This window comes from Triticum urartu, chromosome 7A (assembly GCF_056163025.1).
Source record: "Triticum urartu cultivar PI428250 chromosome 7A, HENAU_Tu73, whole genome shotgun sequence".
NCBI lineage: Eukaryota > Viridiplantae > Streptophyta > Magnoliopsida > Poales > Poaceae > Triticum > Triticum urartu.
In genome coordinates this window covers 358401205-358419084 of record NC_141879.1, presented here as the reverse complement: position 1 = coordinate 358419084, position 17880 = coordinate 358401205, and the positions used below count along the sequence as shown (strand labels likewise).

At 45.2% G+C, this 17880-nt stretch overlaps 1 pseudogene; it reads left to right on the top strand.

Annotated features, from left to right (window-relative positions):
- The first annotated feature begins 13585 nt into the window (after window positions 1–13585).
- On the top strand, window positions 13586–16489 carry LOC147959594 (uncharacterized; annotated as a pseudogene).
- Window positions 16490–17880: the final 1391 nt, after the last annotated feature.

The following is a 17880-nucleotide window of genomic DNA, read 5'->3' as shown; positions in this document are numbered from 1 at the left end:
GCTTGAACCGATTGAACTTCGCCCGAAGAGTATCAATGCGAGCTTTGTTCTAAGTTGAAACACCCTCATTTATGTTTTCGAGAATGTCCCACAATTCCTTTGCAGTTTCACACTAACGATAGCGAAGAAATTGAGCATAAGAGAGATGGCCACCAATTTCATATTTAGCTTGAGTGTCCATCTGAATGAGTTTCTTCTCGTGGTTAGTAGGGACCTGGGGCACTTCAACCATGAATCCAGCATGCACCACATTCCACATATCATCATCAATAGCTCGGAGACGGATCTTCATCTTCTCTTTTCATAAGGGATAGTCCATCCCATCGAAGATGGGAATCTTGAGGTGCGACTTGTAGCTCACTGAAGACATACTTAAACTCCTAGGTGGTTAGACCAAAATGAGCAGAGTCAAGGAGTACCTGCTTTGATACTAATTGTAGAAATGAAGTATTTCTACCAGAGGGGGCGAATGGGAGTTTTAAATTTTCTTTGGAAATATCAAAACTCTCGAAACTCAGGAGCGAGCGAATGAAAACAGTGTACAGTGAGCGAATACAAACTAAGAATGGAAACTAAAAGCATGCATCAAGACAAATCACATGATAAAAACAGTTTGGATGTAAACAGGAGAAGCAGAGGTAACCGATGATGCTCGATGGAGACAAGGAATTTGGTAGACCAATTCGCCCTTCTACAAAAGGACTACGTCTGGTTGGACGGGTTGTGATTTAACACAAAAGATAAACTCTCTTTGCCCTATTCTCCTCAACAATTGGTTTGTCAACCAATGTCGATCACTCATGGTAGATACTTGAGGCAATCTCCGAACCATTACAGACTTCTTCTTTGAGAACCACAATTACTCTTGGTCTCTGAAGAAATTGACACCTATCTGTATAGAGAGTTTTCAGCTCTCAAGAGTAATAGGCGGAGCGTACTGGACTTAGATTCGAGTAATGCTGAACCACTATCTAAGTTTTCGGCTCTGGGGTTTTCTCTCGATGGATTTTAAACTCAAATCACTCAGGAGAGGGGGTTGCTTAACAATCTTCTCACAATCAAATGGAGCAGCCACCGGACAACGCTGGTGTGGGGTGGCTATTTATAGCCGCAGCCTTCCCTGGTGGGAAATGGCCATTTTGGACACGTGGTCCAGCTAATGGCCAACCAACACGTTCACAAAGGTCAGATTTTAAGAGCAACTGCAACATTACTTGAGGATCAAGTAATGCTAACGCCTCGGTCAGAGACAAATCTCTCACAGCGAAGAAGATCACAGTCTCTTGCTGGCAAGTATTTGCTCAGAACACAAATAGATTTCTCTCGCAACTTTCATAGGGTTTGGGTTTAGCATCAGAGAAACAAAGGTTCGAACACTACACTCCTCTTAGTAGCACAGTGGTTATGTTCAATCTTCTTGGTCGCAGTCACTTCCTTCGGACGAGCACCGAACCAATTGCTTTGCGTTAGCAATTTTTGAGGGGTCACTCTTGTTATCATAGTCTTCGGTGATAACCTTCACTTCCACGCAGGGGATTATCTTTGGCGTTTGAATCAAACTCCTGTTGACTCCAGGGACTTGTTATTTTGTGTGCACTAGCAAACACAGAAGTCCCTTACTGTTTATGTCAACAAACTCCAAAACATAAGGAGGCAAATTATTGCACCAACCGGTTCCGTAGCGCGTCATGAGCACCGGGCAAAGGGACAGTTGAGCGACTCAAGCGAACCGCCCTACTTGACTTTGGATAAAGATAGAAAGGAGAATGTTGTGAAGGTGTCCTCGTTATCCACACATCTGGTTGGAGGACAGACCTGGGTTTTCATGAGCGTAGGCGGGTCCTAGACTGCACGTCAAGGGCGCTAGCGCATACCCCAGGGTGATCATCACCACCTGCACCTCACATCTCGGCACAGTTGAACGTGTAGCCCGCCTGCTGTCCAGTGGTGAACCTCTCATTCATCTTCAGTGCTCTCTGAACCGTGCGGGAAGGTACGAAACTTTGAATTTGTGTATGATGAAACTTTGTGTGATGTAAATAGTGTCGTGCTTTAGTTAATTAGGTTGGGTACGATGAACTTTGTTAATTATGTTTACTATATGTTTCTTCCTTCTATTTGCTAACTCTTTCTATTCATGTTGCTCAAGTATATTATGTTGCATATTATTGTTGCTGATATTTTGATTCTATTTGCTAACTCTTTCTCTAAGTGTTGCTCATATATATTATGTTGCATATTATCGTTGAATTCGCATGATGACGATGCTTCTCAAATAGGTACACAGATCATCGATGTCAAAGAAGTGGTATGCCATGTACATAGGGCATGTTCCGGGAGTGTACGATGATTGTCTAGAGTGTCAGGCCCAAGTGTATTGTGTAGCGCCCAAGATGCGATTCTAACCCAATAACATGATGAATTCATGATTGGGGCACAATCGCATTTCGAGCGCATAGCAAGGTGGATATCATTACAACATACCATGTAGTGAATAGATGAGAATACAAGATAATGTCTTACACTCGCCACAAGCTATAACCTAAATACAATAGTTCATCAAAACATAGCAATCATCATACAGAAGAGCAGGATCCGACTACGGATGAAATCAGACGAAAAAGAAGAAGAATGACATCCACCCTGCTAATCCCAGGCTCCCGACCCAGAACCTATCCCTTGATCGAAGAAGAAGAAGAAGCAGAAGAACTCCAAACAAGCAAGCATTGCACTCGTGTCAGACCATCGCATTACATGTACCTGCAACTGTTGTTGTAGTAATCGGTGAGCCATGAGGACTCAGCAATCCCATTACCATGGGTATCAAAACTAGCAAAGCTTAATGGGTATGGAATGGATAAGTGGTGAGGTTGGAGGAGGACTAAGCATTGTATGGTGGCTAACTTACGAGTACAACAGTAAGAAGAGTAACTACGCATACGGTCGCAAACTAGTAATGATCAATAAGTGATCCTGAACTATTTACGTTCAAACAGAACCCCACCGTGTTCTCTTCTCGAACTCATTCGAAAAGAGACGGTCATGGTTACACAGGCGGTTGGTGTTCGCACACGAACACGTCACGTGTACCCTCGACGCCGGGGGTGATGCACAACATCTCACGTCGAAGGATTCTCACCGGAAGCGCGATTCGCAAGTCGACCAATGAGAGCTTTTGAGGACCTGAAACCCTACACTCCTAGGAGGGACCCCGTCAGGGAGTGCGGCGACTATGGGCTTCCCTAGGTCGGCCAATCCGCCCCTAGAGCCTCGCGGTTCGCAGCTCTCCAACACGAAGAACGACAAAGAACGAGGGAGCAAGAACGAGGGAGGGACAAGACATAGATGAAAAATTTGTAGATGCGTTTGCGATTGTGTGTTGTTGTTCAATCGGCCGTCACCCCTTAAGTATATAAGAGGCGGCTGGACTTCCCGTGCAAGGAAAAGGCTTCAATTCACGTCCAAAACCCTAGTCCAATTCGGATTTGTTTGGTCCGAACTTTCCAAAACTGTTCGGTAAAATCTAGTTGCACCTTGCGGGCCATGTTTGGGGGAGCAAACGATCTCAGATGGAAATGAGCCCAAAAGCAATCTTGACCGTTTCGACGAGACGAACAACATTCATGTTGAACGTTTTTTTGATATGAGGCCATCTTGAGGGGGTTTTCGGCTGTTTTCCGAAGTCTGTAATAGCGAAATTCAAAACCAGGACGAACATACCCGGAGTGTCCGACCATCCACAGAGAAAATCAAAACCCGGATGGTTTTCCCTGGAGTGTCTGGCCACCCAGTGTAGGAGCGTCTTGTACTGGCTATAACTTTTGCATACGGCCTCGGATTAAGACGATTTTCATATCAGAAATTTGTGTTGATCATTTTTCCATATGAGGAGGTCTTAATTGGGTTCCAAGCCATTCTTTAATCTGGTGTCAACATGAGCATCTCTGAACTTGTCATAACTTTTGCATCCGAGCTCCATTTTAGACCATCTTCATATCCATCTTAATCTTCTCAAAAAGAGCCATCCCATGATGACCTCCAATCATAAGTTTGAATTAATCTTGACATAGCTTAAAGCAACTTTTACCATTGTGCCACTTTTGAGCGTCAACACATGCCCCCCTGTTTTTCGGCAAAGCTAGGGTGCCGAAAAATAACTTGTACCATATTTTTTCTAAGGACGATGTCAACACTCCATCGGCCATTTATATGTTCTTAGGGCGATAATTATATATCGGCCATGTTTATGCTAAGGGCGATAGTTATATATCGGCCGTTTGCCTATCTAGGCTTCTTGCCCACACTTGGGTGATACTTCTTTAAATATTTGCCATTTAGAGCTCGAGGTAATAATGTGCCTTGTACGGATTCCACCAAATATGAGTTTTCGGGAACCACTCTTGTAATCTTAAAAGGACCTTCCCAACTTGGAGACCACTTCTCGAATTTTCTATCTTTTGAACCAATTGGTAGAATCACCTTCCACATGAGATCGCCAACTTGAAAATTCTTCAACTTGACCTTCTTATAGTAAGCTCTTGCCACCCTCAACTTATCTCTCTCTATGGCATTCAAAGCAACCAAACATTTATCGGCAACTTCATCAATATTGTCCCTCATCAAGTTATAGAAGTCTATCACCGGTAAATCATTTTGTTTGGCTATCCTCAAAGCATTCAAATTCACTTCCACTGGTAAAACGGCCTCTTGACCATATACGAGCTCATATGGAGTTACCTTTGTAGCACCATGCATTGAGATTCTGTGTGCCCACAAAGCTTTGGACAATAGCTCATGCCATCTCCTTGGATTATCCTCAATCTTGTTCTTAATGAGCTTGATTAATACTTTATTACTAGACTCAGCTTGTCCATTGGTTTGGGCATAATATGGAGAGGAATTGAGCAACTTTATCTTATATGATTCGGCAAATTCTCTGACTTGATGTGACATAAAGGATGAACCTTGTTCTTAGTTAATGTTTGAGGAATGCCGAATCTATGAATAATATGCTCAGTTATGAATTGAATTACCTCTGTATGCGTCATATTTTTGAGTGGTATTGCTTCAGACCATTTAGTGAAATAATCAGTTGCCACCAACACGAACCGATGCCCCTTTAAAGAAGAAGGATGAATCTCTCCAATAAATTCTAATCCCCAACCTCTAAAAGGCCACGGCTTGATAATATGATGTAACATAGCAGCAGGAGCTAACTAAATATTAACATTTTTTGACAAGCTTCACATCCTTTATAGTACCGGAAGCAATCACTAACCATTGTCGGGCAACATCTCTAAGTCGAATAAAAATGCTTCATATTCGGCTTGATTATTTGTGCAACTAAGCGGCATGAGGCTTCAAAAACAGCACCATGAGGAGATATATAAACAATACCAACACCATGGCCATTGCTACAAACTGAACCATCAAAATATAATCTCCATGGTACTAACGAGACAAGATTTATATCAATATCATGCTTGTCATCAATCCGATGCTCAACAATAAAATTAGCAACGATTTGGCCTTTCATGGATTTCAGAGATTCATAAGCCAAATCATATTCAATTAAGGCATAAGCCCATTTGCCAATTCTACCACTAAGAATTGGCCTATGCAACATGTATTTGATGACATTGGTTTGACAAGCTATAATGCAACTACTAGGCACTAGATAATGTCTCAATTTTGTGCAAGCATAATTTCTCAATAGATGTATACTTTGTCTCGGCGTCCAATAATTGTCGGCTCAAATAAGTAATAGCATGCTCCTTTCCTTTGGTCTCTTGAGTCAAAACAGCACCAATAACACCTTCCTCCACCGCAATATAAAGCTTAAAGGGCTCTCTATGTTTGGGAGCTTTCAACACCGGAGGAGTGCACAAATAACTTTTTATCATATCAAACGCTTCTTGCTGTTTTGCCCCCCAAGTAAAATTGGCATCATCCTTTAACCGAAGGATGGGGTGAATGCATCAACCTTCCCTGACAAGTTGGCTATGAATCTCCTTAATAATTGACTTTGCCAAGGAACTTTTGTATATCTCTCTTGCATGTTGGAGCCTCCACCTTTTGTATAGCTTCTATCTTTTTGGGATCAATTTCTATGCTATCTTGATGAATAATGAAACCCAAAAACTTTCCAGCCGATACACCAAAAGCAAACTTCAAAGGATTCATATTTAGTCCATATTTTTTCATTCTCACAAAAGCTAAGCGCAAATCGGCTAGATGGGATTCAAAAGCATCCGATTTGACAACAATATCATCAATATAAACCTCAAGTATAACACCAAGTAAATCGTGAAAAATTAAATTCATAACCCTTTGATACGTGGCACCGGCATTTTTTAATCCAAAGGTCATCATTGTCCACTCAAATAAACCAATGAAACCAGGACGTCGAAAAGCCGTTTTGGACATGTCCGCTTCGGCCATAAAAATCTGGTTATATCCCGCATTACCATCAAGAAAGCTAATGACCTTATGTCCAGAAGCATCATTAATAAGCACTAGTCATCAACCCGTGCACTTGCACGAGCTAGTACTTTTTTATTTACACATTTACGCAAACAATCACAAAGAAAGTATTGTATGTTGCGAGTGAAATATATAGAAATAATACAGAAGAAACTTGCATGTTCATTATTTCGAACCACGTGATTTTTGCTCAACCATAGGACTAAAAGGAAGTAGATTCCTTCAAATAGTTCCTCATTCATAGTTTCCTTAAATTAGTGCTCTCTTCCGTTGAATGGTACTAAGTGAACTGCGTCATTGATGAGCTTTAAGAGATGGGAGAGAATTGGCCAAAGTTCTATGCCCAGCCCACGTTTACACATGATGTATTATTGTACTATAACATATTTTGAAACTTACTTTTTCCCATTGATACATCAATATGTTCTCTCCCTAGTGAAAAACAAAACCAATATATTTTTAGGCATTAAAAAGCCATTTAGTTATATAAATGCCTAAAGTAGAGAATAATAATGTTTGAACCAAGGGGGTGTAAACCAATAAAAAATTAGATAAAAAAACTGTATTAAACCATAATTACTCAAGGTAAATATGCTGAAGTGTAGACAGACAGAGAGACAGAGAGATAGATAGATAAGACAGAGAGACAGACAGACAGACAGAGAGACAAACAGAGAGACAGACAGAGAGAGAGACAGAGAGACAGATAGACAGATAGACAGATAGATAGATAGATAGATAGATAATGGACTATATGGCAATAGTCATAAATCTATATGTATCGACGTACGACTGCATAATGAGTCCTCAAGATACAACGGTTCCTAAATCTCAACCACCTTGCCATCTTGAGTGCTACTCGATCATCCAGTCTCCTGCAACATATATATTTGATGAAAAACTTGGTATATGTATGCAAATTGCAAATACAATGCATCAAAATAGGTAGATGCTAACAATAATACACACGTCACATGCTATTCCATGATCCTTTTTCCAACAATATAAATTTGATGAAGTCAAGAATTTAGAATAGAAATATACTGTTCATCAATAATACAAAGATGCTGGCAAAATATATACTGTGATAACTAATGAAGTATATATGTGGAAAGGTCCCGCCCATGTCACCTGATAAAGCCCGCTTTACCATTGCATACAGAGTTCACATTCATGCATGTAGATAAGAGCCTGCAACATATTTGTCCTCTAATATGTGAACGCATGGATGTAAAATATATTGGAAAATGAATTCAATGTAAAAAATAATCATGCATATGCACATCATGGATATCTTATCATATGCAACAAATCAAATTGTAAGTTAGGCACTGGGGAAATTACTCTTGGTAAGGAACAACAGCAGGCAATTTATTTGCCCTTTTTCATAAGCTGATGGTTGCCCCTCTAGATCCACCATGTGATGTGCTGGAGAGGATCATATCTACTGAGGAGCTTTTTGGGTGTTAGCTACAACCTTTTGGAACAGCATCTACAGAAGAGTTAAATAAGATATAAGAAACTTCATACGCGTATGGTGTATAAAATTACAAATAGCAGGAACTTCCTTCTAACTTCGATAGAAATTGATGTATAGTTAACTGTTTCGTAGTGGGCTATTGCATTCAGAAACATGGTGTGCATAAAAGGGTAGCATAATAGAAGTGAACATTAATTATGTTAAGAATACTACAAAATAATATTTTACAGCAAAAGGAGATTAGACAGAGGCTTCAACTTTGATTGATATTATGACTGTTGCCTCATAAAGCACCATTCAGCCATGAAAAAACGACATCCCTCCTTTCATGTGAGACTTGCACTAAGAATATTCCAAACAGACCTCTGGCTTCACTAAATACACTTATTGGTTTAATTCTTTAAATTTTAGTCTTCGTAGTATTTATAAAAAGTAAATTAATAAAGTAGAGAATTTGAAGATTGACACTTAAAACCTAAGATATTCGTAGGGATAACATAACTAACTCAGTTCTGAAAAAAGCTTGGAGTAACTCTTATTTGTGTGCTGGCTCGCTTGGGGGAAGGAATGTTTTTTCGCAATAGAAAAATAGTTGTACATGCTTCACATTTATGAGAAAAAGAACAGTCCGTGCAATTTATTTCTGTTAATTCGCATGCATAAACTGTAAGAGCGTACTAAACATATAATGAAATCATAAAACTTTCCGCATCAAATGACTAATAATCATACATAGACTGGAAATTAGATCCATTTTACTCCATGGTCCTCAAATAACGAAGCATCAGGCAAGGCCAGTAGATCACGATGTGTTGTTTCTACTATCTCAAATCTCACAAATTTAGAGGAATATGCAGCATACCATGAAGTAACTATTACCAAACATCAGCTATTTGTCGTCTCCATGATAGCTAATAATGTACGCACATCAGGGACAACTTTCAACATGATGGGAAAACACAAAATTAGTCTAGCCCAATAACATCAACATCCAGTGCACATGCAACAAATCTAGCTTGATGAAGTTTTGCTTGTAAAATCTATGTTGTGTCCAGGATATCAGAGATAATATTAATATGATTAAATGTTAACTGCAGCATGGAACTTAAGATACACACTTCCTTACCTTCAGAGTGGTCGCATGAGTAGCAGGCAATGAATGTCCATGGTGTGAATAGATGCGCCATCGACCCATCGCAACTCTTTCCCTCGGGATCCTTAATACTCTCATGGATGGTGCCATGGCATCACCTGTGAGAATGATTTTAATCAGAATAATGATGTCTTTCATAGTTTAGGAAAAGTTTTTTGTTTCTCTTTCAAATTAGTCATATATCAGAAGGATATTATGTAGCTGATCAACAGCGTGCAAAAAGGAACATTTAATAAGATAGCCTCAATCTCTATTGTTGGAAATAATTAGGTTGTTATAAACAGGGTAAAAAATATATTGCCTTGGTGTTGTTTCCTGAGATGAAATAACTATGGAAGTACTACAATATGCAAAAGTGGAATATCAGTTGAACTGACAAATACTCATGGGGTGCCTTGGTGTTGTTTCCTTGGAGGAAAAAACTGTAATAAGCAGCACAATATAAAAATGTAATTTGGAATATCGGTTGAACTAACATATATTCGATAGGCATACAAAAATGTTTTAATTTAACATCAACCAAATGGTGAAGAAACCATTTTTCCACCATAAATAGAATAGAAACAAAAACAAAAAAGATTAATGTATCATGTAGAGTAAATTGATAATTTACTCTGTAACATCTGATATACCATAATATTCAGAAACATTTGTCTATAGTAAGCCTATCACAAATTTAACATTTACGATGTGAATTAGTAGATGCTTGATTGGAGATATGCTCAGAGAAGGCAGCTCCAGGAGGATCTTACTGGGTGTCAACGTCAACTTCTAGCAATAGTATCTAGACCAATGCAGATCATAAATTGAACCACAAACTTTAGATATCTATGGTGAATATTATTATAATCAACAGGAAACTTCCAGTGAAATGCAATTGTAAAAATAGCTATGAATTAATATGACTCGTGATATTTAGTGTGCTTGTTCGCCTTGTCGTACAGTCTCCGTTCATTCAGCTAGCTGATGAATAATAGGAAATTTATTGTAAAATGCTTCACGCATGTAAGAATTAATGCTTGTTGCAGTTCTTTATTCTGTGAATCATGTGCACAGTCCATCACCATAACTAAAACTAAAAGCCTAAAAAAATTATAGGTAGCTCATAATAAGACTAATCTATACAGGCTGGAAACTAAATCATGTTGAATGCTAAGTCATCCATACGAAATTATCTGTAGATAAGAAAAGAATATCTTGGACTGAATTCGCAAAAGAAAAAAGAATGTATCATACTATTTTCTCTACCAGATTAGATGTCACAAATTTTGTTGAGTATCTAAAATATAGCAGAATGGATACCCTGAAGTAATTTTTATCAACCATCGTATATATAAGTTGCCAGTTCATACTATATATGTGATAAGGACCATTTTTCTGTTGTAATAAACATTGATGGAAGATCTCAGAAATAGCAATGGACGTATTAGAGATATATTATGCAATGCACTTGGCACAAATCTGGCTTACAAAATTGCAGAAATAGCACTAACAGATAGATACTACCTGTTGAGTTGATACAGAGGTGACCATCACCAAAAAACAAAACGAAGGTAGCAGCAATATTACCTCAAACTTCACAGCCTCGTTCAACAAATTTGGCTCGGCAGCCTCGTTCTCTGTACATATTACCTCAAGCATGGACGGATCAAAGATTGGAGCTGGGCAGGGGAAATAAAGGGCCACTTTGCATAGGTTAGTGTTGTACTGGAAGGAGTGCCATTGGATCACCACCTCCTGCTGAAGCTCCTCAGACGTCTCAGCCGCCACCCATGTGTGTTGCTCGAGGCAGGGCGCGCCGTAGGACTATAGCCGCTACGCAAGGCGGTGGCTCAGCACGCACCACATGGGCGCCAACACATGCACGGCTCCGTCATTCCTACCTCCCTCGACGGTGAGAGGCACAAAGGCGCTGGATCTTTCAGCAGGCGGCCAAGCTAGGATCTGGCAATGACAGCTACCGGCATGATCGATTCGAGATGAGGACGGACGGCGGGAGAGCATGCGATGGAGCAGGGCGTCGATCCAGCTGGGGCGGCGTCGTTCCGCGTGCCAGCGGTGCCTCGGGTCCCTGTGGATGCGAGGCAGAGAGAGGTGAGAGAAGTGCATGGAAGGATGGGAAAAAGGCAAAGTAGGAGGGCAGCGCGGTGGCTACTGCTCGATGGAGAGCTCATCGGCATGCGAGGGATGCGCCGGCGTCGCACCCGATGCAGAAGAGTCGAGGTGGCGGCGGGGTGAGGACGGATGGTAGGAGAGCAGGCGATGGAGCAGGGCATCGATCCAGTTGGGGCGGCGTATTTCCGCGTGCCGGCGGCGTCCCGGGGTCCCCGTGGATGCGTGGCAGAGAGAGGTGAGAGAAGTGTAGGGAAGGACGGGAAAAAGGCAAAGTAGGTGGGCGGTGCGGCAGCTACTGCTCGATGGGGAGCTCGCCGGCATGCGACGGATGCGCCGGCGTCGCACCGGACGCGGAAGAGTGGAGGTGGCGGCGGGGTTCGCAAGTTCCAGCGGCGCGACAGCTACTACTCGATGGGGAGCTCACCGGCATGCGATGGATGTGCCGGCGTCGCACCGGACGCGGAAGAGTCGAGGTGGCGGCAGGGTTCGCAAGTTCCGGCGGCGCGGCTGCTCGGGGCCGAAGGAAAGACGCATGGATTTTTTTTCTTTTGTTTCTATGGAAGGATGCGGCTGTAGCATATGAGCTGGTACAATTTTTTGGTCGTGAAAGAGATCTTTAGTTTTTTGAAATTTAAAGATTTGCTTTAGTTTTTTGAAATTTAAAGATTTGCTTTAGATAGGGCAGAATAATCGGTGATTAGTAATAGTACAATCGTGTTTTAGATGGATTCATTTTCACAGCCGATGTAAAAAAATTGTGTGCTTCGGAGCGTTTTTTTTACCACGGAGCAAAATGTTAACTGAATCTACACCGTAATAATCTGGTCCCACCAGATTAACGGCTCATAAATTCTAATTAACGTGATAATTTATTGGGAGTCTGTAATTAGTAGAGGTATAGATAGATAGATAGATAGATAGATATCAGCTATTGGCATAGGATACTCATCTTTAGGTGTAGCTCTATTCAAATCTCTGAAATCAATGCACACCCTCAACTTGCCGGAGCCTTTCTTCTCTACTGGTACAATGTTAGAAATCCACTCGGCATACCTGCAAGGCCTAATAAAATTAGCTTTAAGCAAACGACCGATCTCTTCCTTGATCCGGTCTTACGTTTTTGGATTAAACTTTCTGGTCGATTGTGTGTATGGTCTAAAACCGGCCTTTATAGGTAACCGATGCTCCACTAGCTCTCGGCTTAAACCTGACATCTCATGATATTCCCATGCAAAGCAACAAACATATTCTTTCAACAGCTCGATCAACTTAGCCTTATAATCGGCTCTTAAATTTTCGTTTACAAATGTCGGCCTAGGAATTGAACCATCTCCTATATCTATCTCTTCTAATGGATCGGCTGATGTAAAACCTTGTCCTAATTTATCCATATCATCAAACTCTTCTATGGACTCATACATATCGTTCTCATTGGACCAATATTCTACAAGACGCTTTTGTAACCACTGTGAGTTAGGATCCATTTAAATACATCATACCTTCGAGCCGATTATCACCAACTGGCTTTAAAGAAACGGGCATGAAACCACATTTTGTAGCGCTAAGAAAATCAAATTCTGATAAGTCACGCCCCATCAAGCAAGTAGCATTGGGATGTTGCCAATCCACCGATGCATCGGCCAAAGCAACACAAGCCGAATTATCCGCATGAGTGACCTCCACTTCATCATCAACCCATTGAATCAAAAACTGGTGCATAGTAGATGGCACACATTGGTTTGCATGGACCCAATCACGGCCTAATATCACATTGTAGTTACCTTGCACCTCGGTGACAAAGAATGTGGTAGCCAAAGTTTTTCTTCCCACCGTAAGCTCCACATACATTACACCTTTGGCTTCAATTTTCTCTTTGCCTTCAAATCCTTTAAGCACCATGTTGGTCTTTATTAACTCTTCATCACGCAACCCTAATTTTTTGAAGACTGAATATGGCATAAGATTCACCACAACACCACCATCGACAAGCATTCTAGCAACCGGCGATCCATTAATATGACCTTTAAGGAACAATGGCTTCAAGTGCTTCACCGGTTCTTTTGGCTTCCCGAATATAGCATTTTTAGGACCAAAATCTAGCTGAGCTACTTCCCCTTCTTCATCTATAGCACGAAATTCAGCGGGTAAGTAATACACCATATTAATATCCATACCGTCATGAACCGGTGTAGACTCATAATCAAGCATTTCATCTCCTTCTGCATGTTAGGGAACGTAGTAATTTCAAAATTTTCCTATGCACACGCTTAGGAAATGGTCCCAAAGGCCTCAAGAGGAAGGATGGAACAGAAAAGTGACGTATGGGAAGGGCGACTGGAAGCGGCGCGGGAGGGGCGACCACGGGGCCTTCGCCTCCATCCTCCGGTGACCATCGGAGGGTGGGCGGCCGGTTCTGGGCCTTAGCCGACGATGACGAGGAAGATGGAGAAGAGGGCGTGGATGAGACGTCGCCACCTCCGCCATCGCCGACGCCGTTCGACTTCTTGTGTGAGTTTTTGAATGAAGGTTACGATGAAGATGAAGTGGCAACTACGATCGACAAAGTTCTGCCCCCCCCCCCCCCCCCGATGATCCGGCTAGGGTTGGGCTAGATGCGGGAGAGAAGACGGAAATGCTTCGACGCGTGGTTCATCGGAGGACGTCGGCGGCGACGGTCCGGCCATGGAAGGGCCCCATTCCTAAGGTACGGCTCCCTAACCTCACGCTTTTTGATCTGATCCGGCCGGAGTCGTGGATTACCGTCAAGAGTAGAAGGAAGCCATGCCGGGCAGGGCCTAGATCGGCACCGGAGGTGGCCGCGGCGGCGAAGCCAGCGGCCATGGCGATCTCGATCCAGGCGGCTCGCCAGGAGCGTTTGAAAACGCTCCTGGGCCGAAGTGGGTTGTGTGTGGGGGATGGGCTGCAATGTTTTGGTGGGCGGGGAACTGCTGGGTATGAGGCCCAGTCAGGTCCAGTCCAGAACGGTTTTGTGGGTGACGTAGCATGCATAGATCGATCGACGTCCCCAGCCTCTCCCTCGAACACTAGGGTTTTTCGTCACCGGAGTCCACATCGCCGTTCTGCTGGGGGAGGACGTGCTCGGCGAATTCTTCCACTTGGGGCCATGGCGGGCCGCAGTGATGCGCTGCCGCCCGGGAAGAAGCCCGCAGTGCCTTCCGGGTCAGGATACGTCGGGGCTGCGCCGCCGCCGGGCGCTGGCGGTGGCCTCGGCGCGTTGCCGCCGTCGGTCCCTGGGTCTGGCCGCGGAGGGGTGACTCCGGTGGCTTCGGTCGCGGGTCGGGGCACGGCGACGGCCGGTGCGGCTGCGGGCCGTGGTGGCGCGTTCCCCGGTGCCCGCCCGCCGGCGACTGGCTCGGTTGCGAGTCCTGCGGTCGGGCATGGTGGGCTGCTTCCTGGGCCCCGTCCACCGGCGCCTAGCTTGGCCGGGAATGCCGTTGTAGGTGGCTTGCTTGGGCATGCCGCTACAGGCCATGGCGGTGCCGCGCCGAGGCCGCCTGCGCCGGGGAACGCAGGGCTGATGATCGGGCAACTGCCACGGCCGGCCCCGCCAGCTCATCTCGTCGCCAAGCCGTCGCAGAGTAGGGCTGGGACGGTGCATTCACAGGCACCGCCTCCACCTCAGAACTCCGGTGTTGGCGGTTCTTCTGCCGCACCCCGGGGTCAGTGGGGAGATGATGGTTTCAACACATATGGGGTTGGTCAGCACTGTGGATCCTCGTCGATGGGTGGTGGTCGAGGATATGCTTGGCAGAGCGATGGCTCAGCGAAGCGACTGTTTATGGGACCCCCGGGAGGTTTTGTTGAGGGGAAGACTGGCCCAGACTATCGACAGTGGTGTGGTTTCTGCGGTCATCGTGGTGGTCGCGGTGGTCGAGGTGGGCGGTACCGCCCACGACAGCCGCCTTCGCCCGTTGTCGAGCACACGACCGTTGATGGGTCTGTTGCGGAGCCGGTCTTGTCTGGTCAGGCTATGGAGGTGGTGTCGGCACTAGCTAACGCTGAGATTCCCAAGAATGAGTCCGTGTTGACAGCGTCAGTGGAGGCGACAGACAGGGCTGAGTCAGAAAGGGCGTCCAAGTGGGCGCGTAAGAAAGAGAAAATGTTGTGGTACCGCTATGGTGGGAAGGGTCATTTTATTGCTGAGTGTGTGGCTGAACTTTGTGGTACTTGTGGCAAACCAGCTCATGATACGGGGGATTGTCCGTTTTTGCGAGATCAGGCACCGTCTCTCATGATGTATGGAGTGTACTGTGCTGAACTCACATTGTTTGAGTCTCCTACTGAGAGGGAGGTTCCGGACGAGACCCTGAGTTTGACCACTGGGATAGTAAAAATTACCAGAGGAGAGGTTTCTGAGACACGGGTTGTGTAGAGGCTGAAGGAGTTAGCTCCAGGGGACTTCCAGTGGGAGCTTGTTAGGCTCGAGGAAAAACTGTTTAGGGTCGAGTTTCCTTCGGTTGAGGACTACAGAGACTTCTGAGTTTTGGGATGTGCAAAGTGCCGGGTACTGATTGTGTCCTTGAGTTTCATGAGTGGAAGAGGGTTGAGCCTCAGGGTAAGCCTCTAACTCAGGTTTGGTTGCATTTTTTTGGGCTCCCTCGAAGCCGATGCAAGATGCCAGGGTTGTGGCTAGCTTGGGTATTATGGTGGGGCGTCCGGAGCGAGTGGATATGGACTTTACCAGAGCTCACGGGATAGCACGACTGCTGGTCAGTGTTCTGGATATTGAGTACGTGCCTGAGGTGATCAAGTGGGCATATCGAGGCCAGATCTATAACCTCGTGATTGAGTTTGAGGACGAGAGTCTGTTCGCAGAGGCGGTTAACGGAACTGATATTAATATGCATGAGGGAGATGACAGTTCGAGGCTTAAGGAGGCGCTGGTTCATGGTACTGGATGTGAGTCGTCCACTGCACCGGGAACCATTTCTCAGACGTCAGGGGATGGGACGGTACCACCCTCCTCAGTGCCTACGACTACTCTGAGTTTTGGGTCCTTCAAGCCGGTTTCTGTGCCTCTGAGGCTTTGGAGTGAGCGGGTGGAGTCTGTTGAGGAGTTTGAGCACATGTTACCTGTTTTGGATTTTGAGGATGTTGTGAGTCCACTACTTGGGGTTTCGCCGATCCCGATCAAGAGGGAGGAGGAGGAGGTTCTCTCCCACCTTCTCGTTGATTCCCCTCAGGTCGAGGGCCCGGCGATGGAGGTATTTCTCCCGGAGGGGGTCCGGGGATGGTGATCTCGGTTCCCTCTCCTTCTATCGCGATGCCGGAGCTGCAAGAGGCGGTTCCGTCTTCTGAAGGGGGCTCGGGGCAGGCGGCCTCGGCGCCCTCTTCTTCTCTCGCGGTGGACGTGGTCTCGGTGGTCGAGGTTGTTTCTGCGGGAGGGGATCCGGGGCAGGTGGCCTCGGCACCTTCTTCTCCTTCCGCAGGGCCGATGATGCTGGCGGCAGCTCCGCTGTCCAGAGGGGGCTCAGGGCAGGTGTCTTCGGGGCCCTCTTCTCTTGCGGCGCCTAGGGGGGCCGGCCCTCATGGGGCGCCGGTGATCCCTGCTGGCTGAAGGGCTGGGGTGGACGAGGAGATCGGGTAGGTGGCCCGGGTTCCACCTTCCCCCGGCATGGTGGAGTCTCTTGGTGGGGGCGCGACCAACGTCGCCAGTGCCGCTCAGCGCCCCTTCACTTTCCGGCGGTCCAGCTGGTTCGTCGATGGAGGTTGACCGGCTGCGTGTTCGGGGTGGGGCAGGAGGCCCCACAACGAGCAGGGTTACTCGGGATGAGGTGATTGCGTTCGGTGGTATTCCGGATCCGGTCTCTGTGGGGCGACGGGTGAGTAGCCGTCTCCAGGATCATCCGGAGGTGGATGACATACAGCATCGGTGCGCCATGAGGGCGGCCACGCTTTGTGGCGTTGAGGTCACTACTGGTATGTCCGTTAATACCTCTAATTCTATTTTGCATTTTTCTAATGATGAGATTATTAGTAATGCAAACCAGCTAGGAATTTCACTAGGTAGTAATGATAGTGAAATCTCAACCTCGGTTAATGATATGCTGGATTTAGAGGCAGAGCGGGCGTTAGAGATGATTCGCAACTTAGCTGTGGTTAAACCCATGAATGATTTCGATATTGATGCTTTGGGGGTCCGGGTATTCGACAATTTTTGTGCGGATCTTGCTCCTCCTCTTCCTGGGCCTGAGGAGGAGGAGGAGGAGGGTGTGGAGAATGTTGAAGTTCGAACTTCTGAGCCTGGTCGTGAGGACCGGCTAGAGAGTAAGAACATGTCTAAACGCAAATGGAAGTGGAAGATCTACCTGGATTCCGCAGTGCGTAGGAGTGCTCGGATCCGAACGGCTAAAAAGTTCCATGACGAGAGATGAAAGGAATCTTTTGGAATAGCAGAGGTCTAAAAGACTTGGCTAAAAGAAGGTTTCTTGCAGAGGCATCTATTGAGCATAGGTTGGACTTTATCGCATTGTCGGAAACTGGTAGAGACAACTTTTCTCCACAATTTCTAAATACTCTTTTGGGCAGTATTGATTTTGACTGGCATTGTCTGCCACCGCGAGGAAGATCGGGAGGGATCTTACTCGGGGTTAGATGTGATCTGCTAGAAGTCCGAAGTGTGGTCATG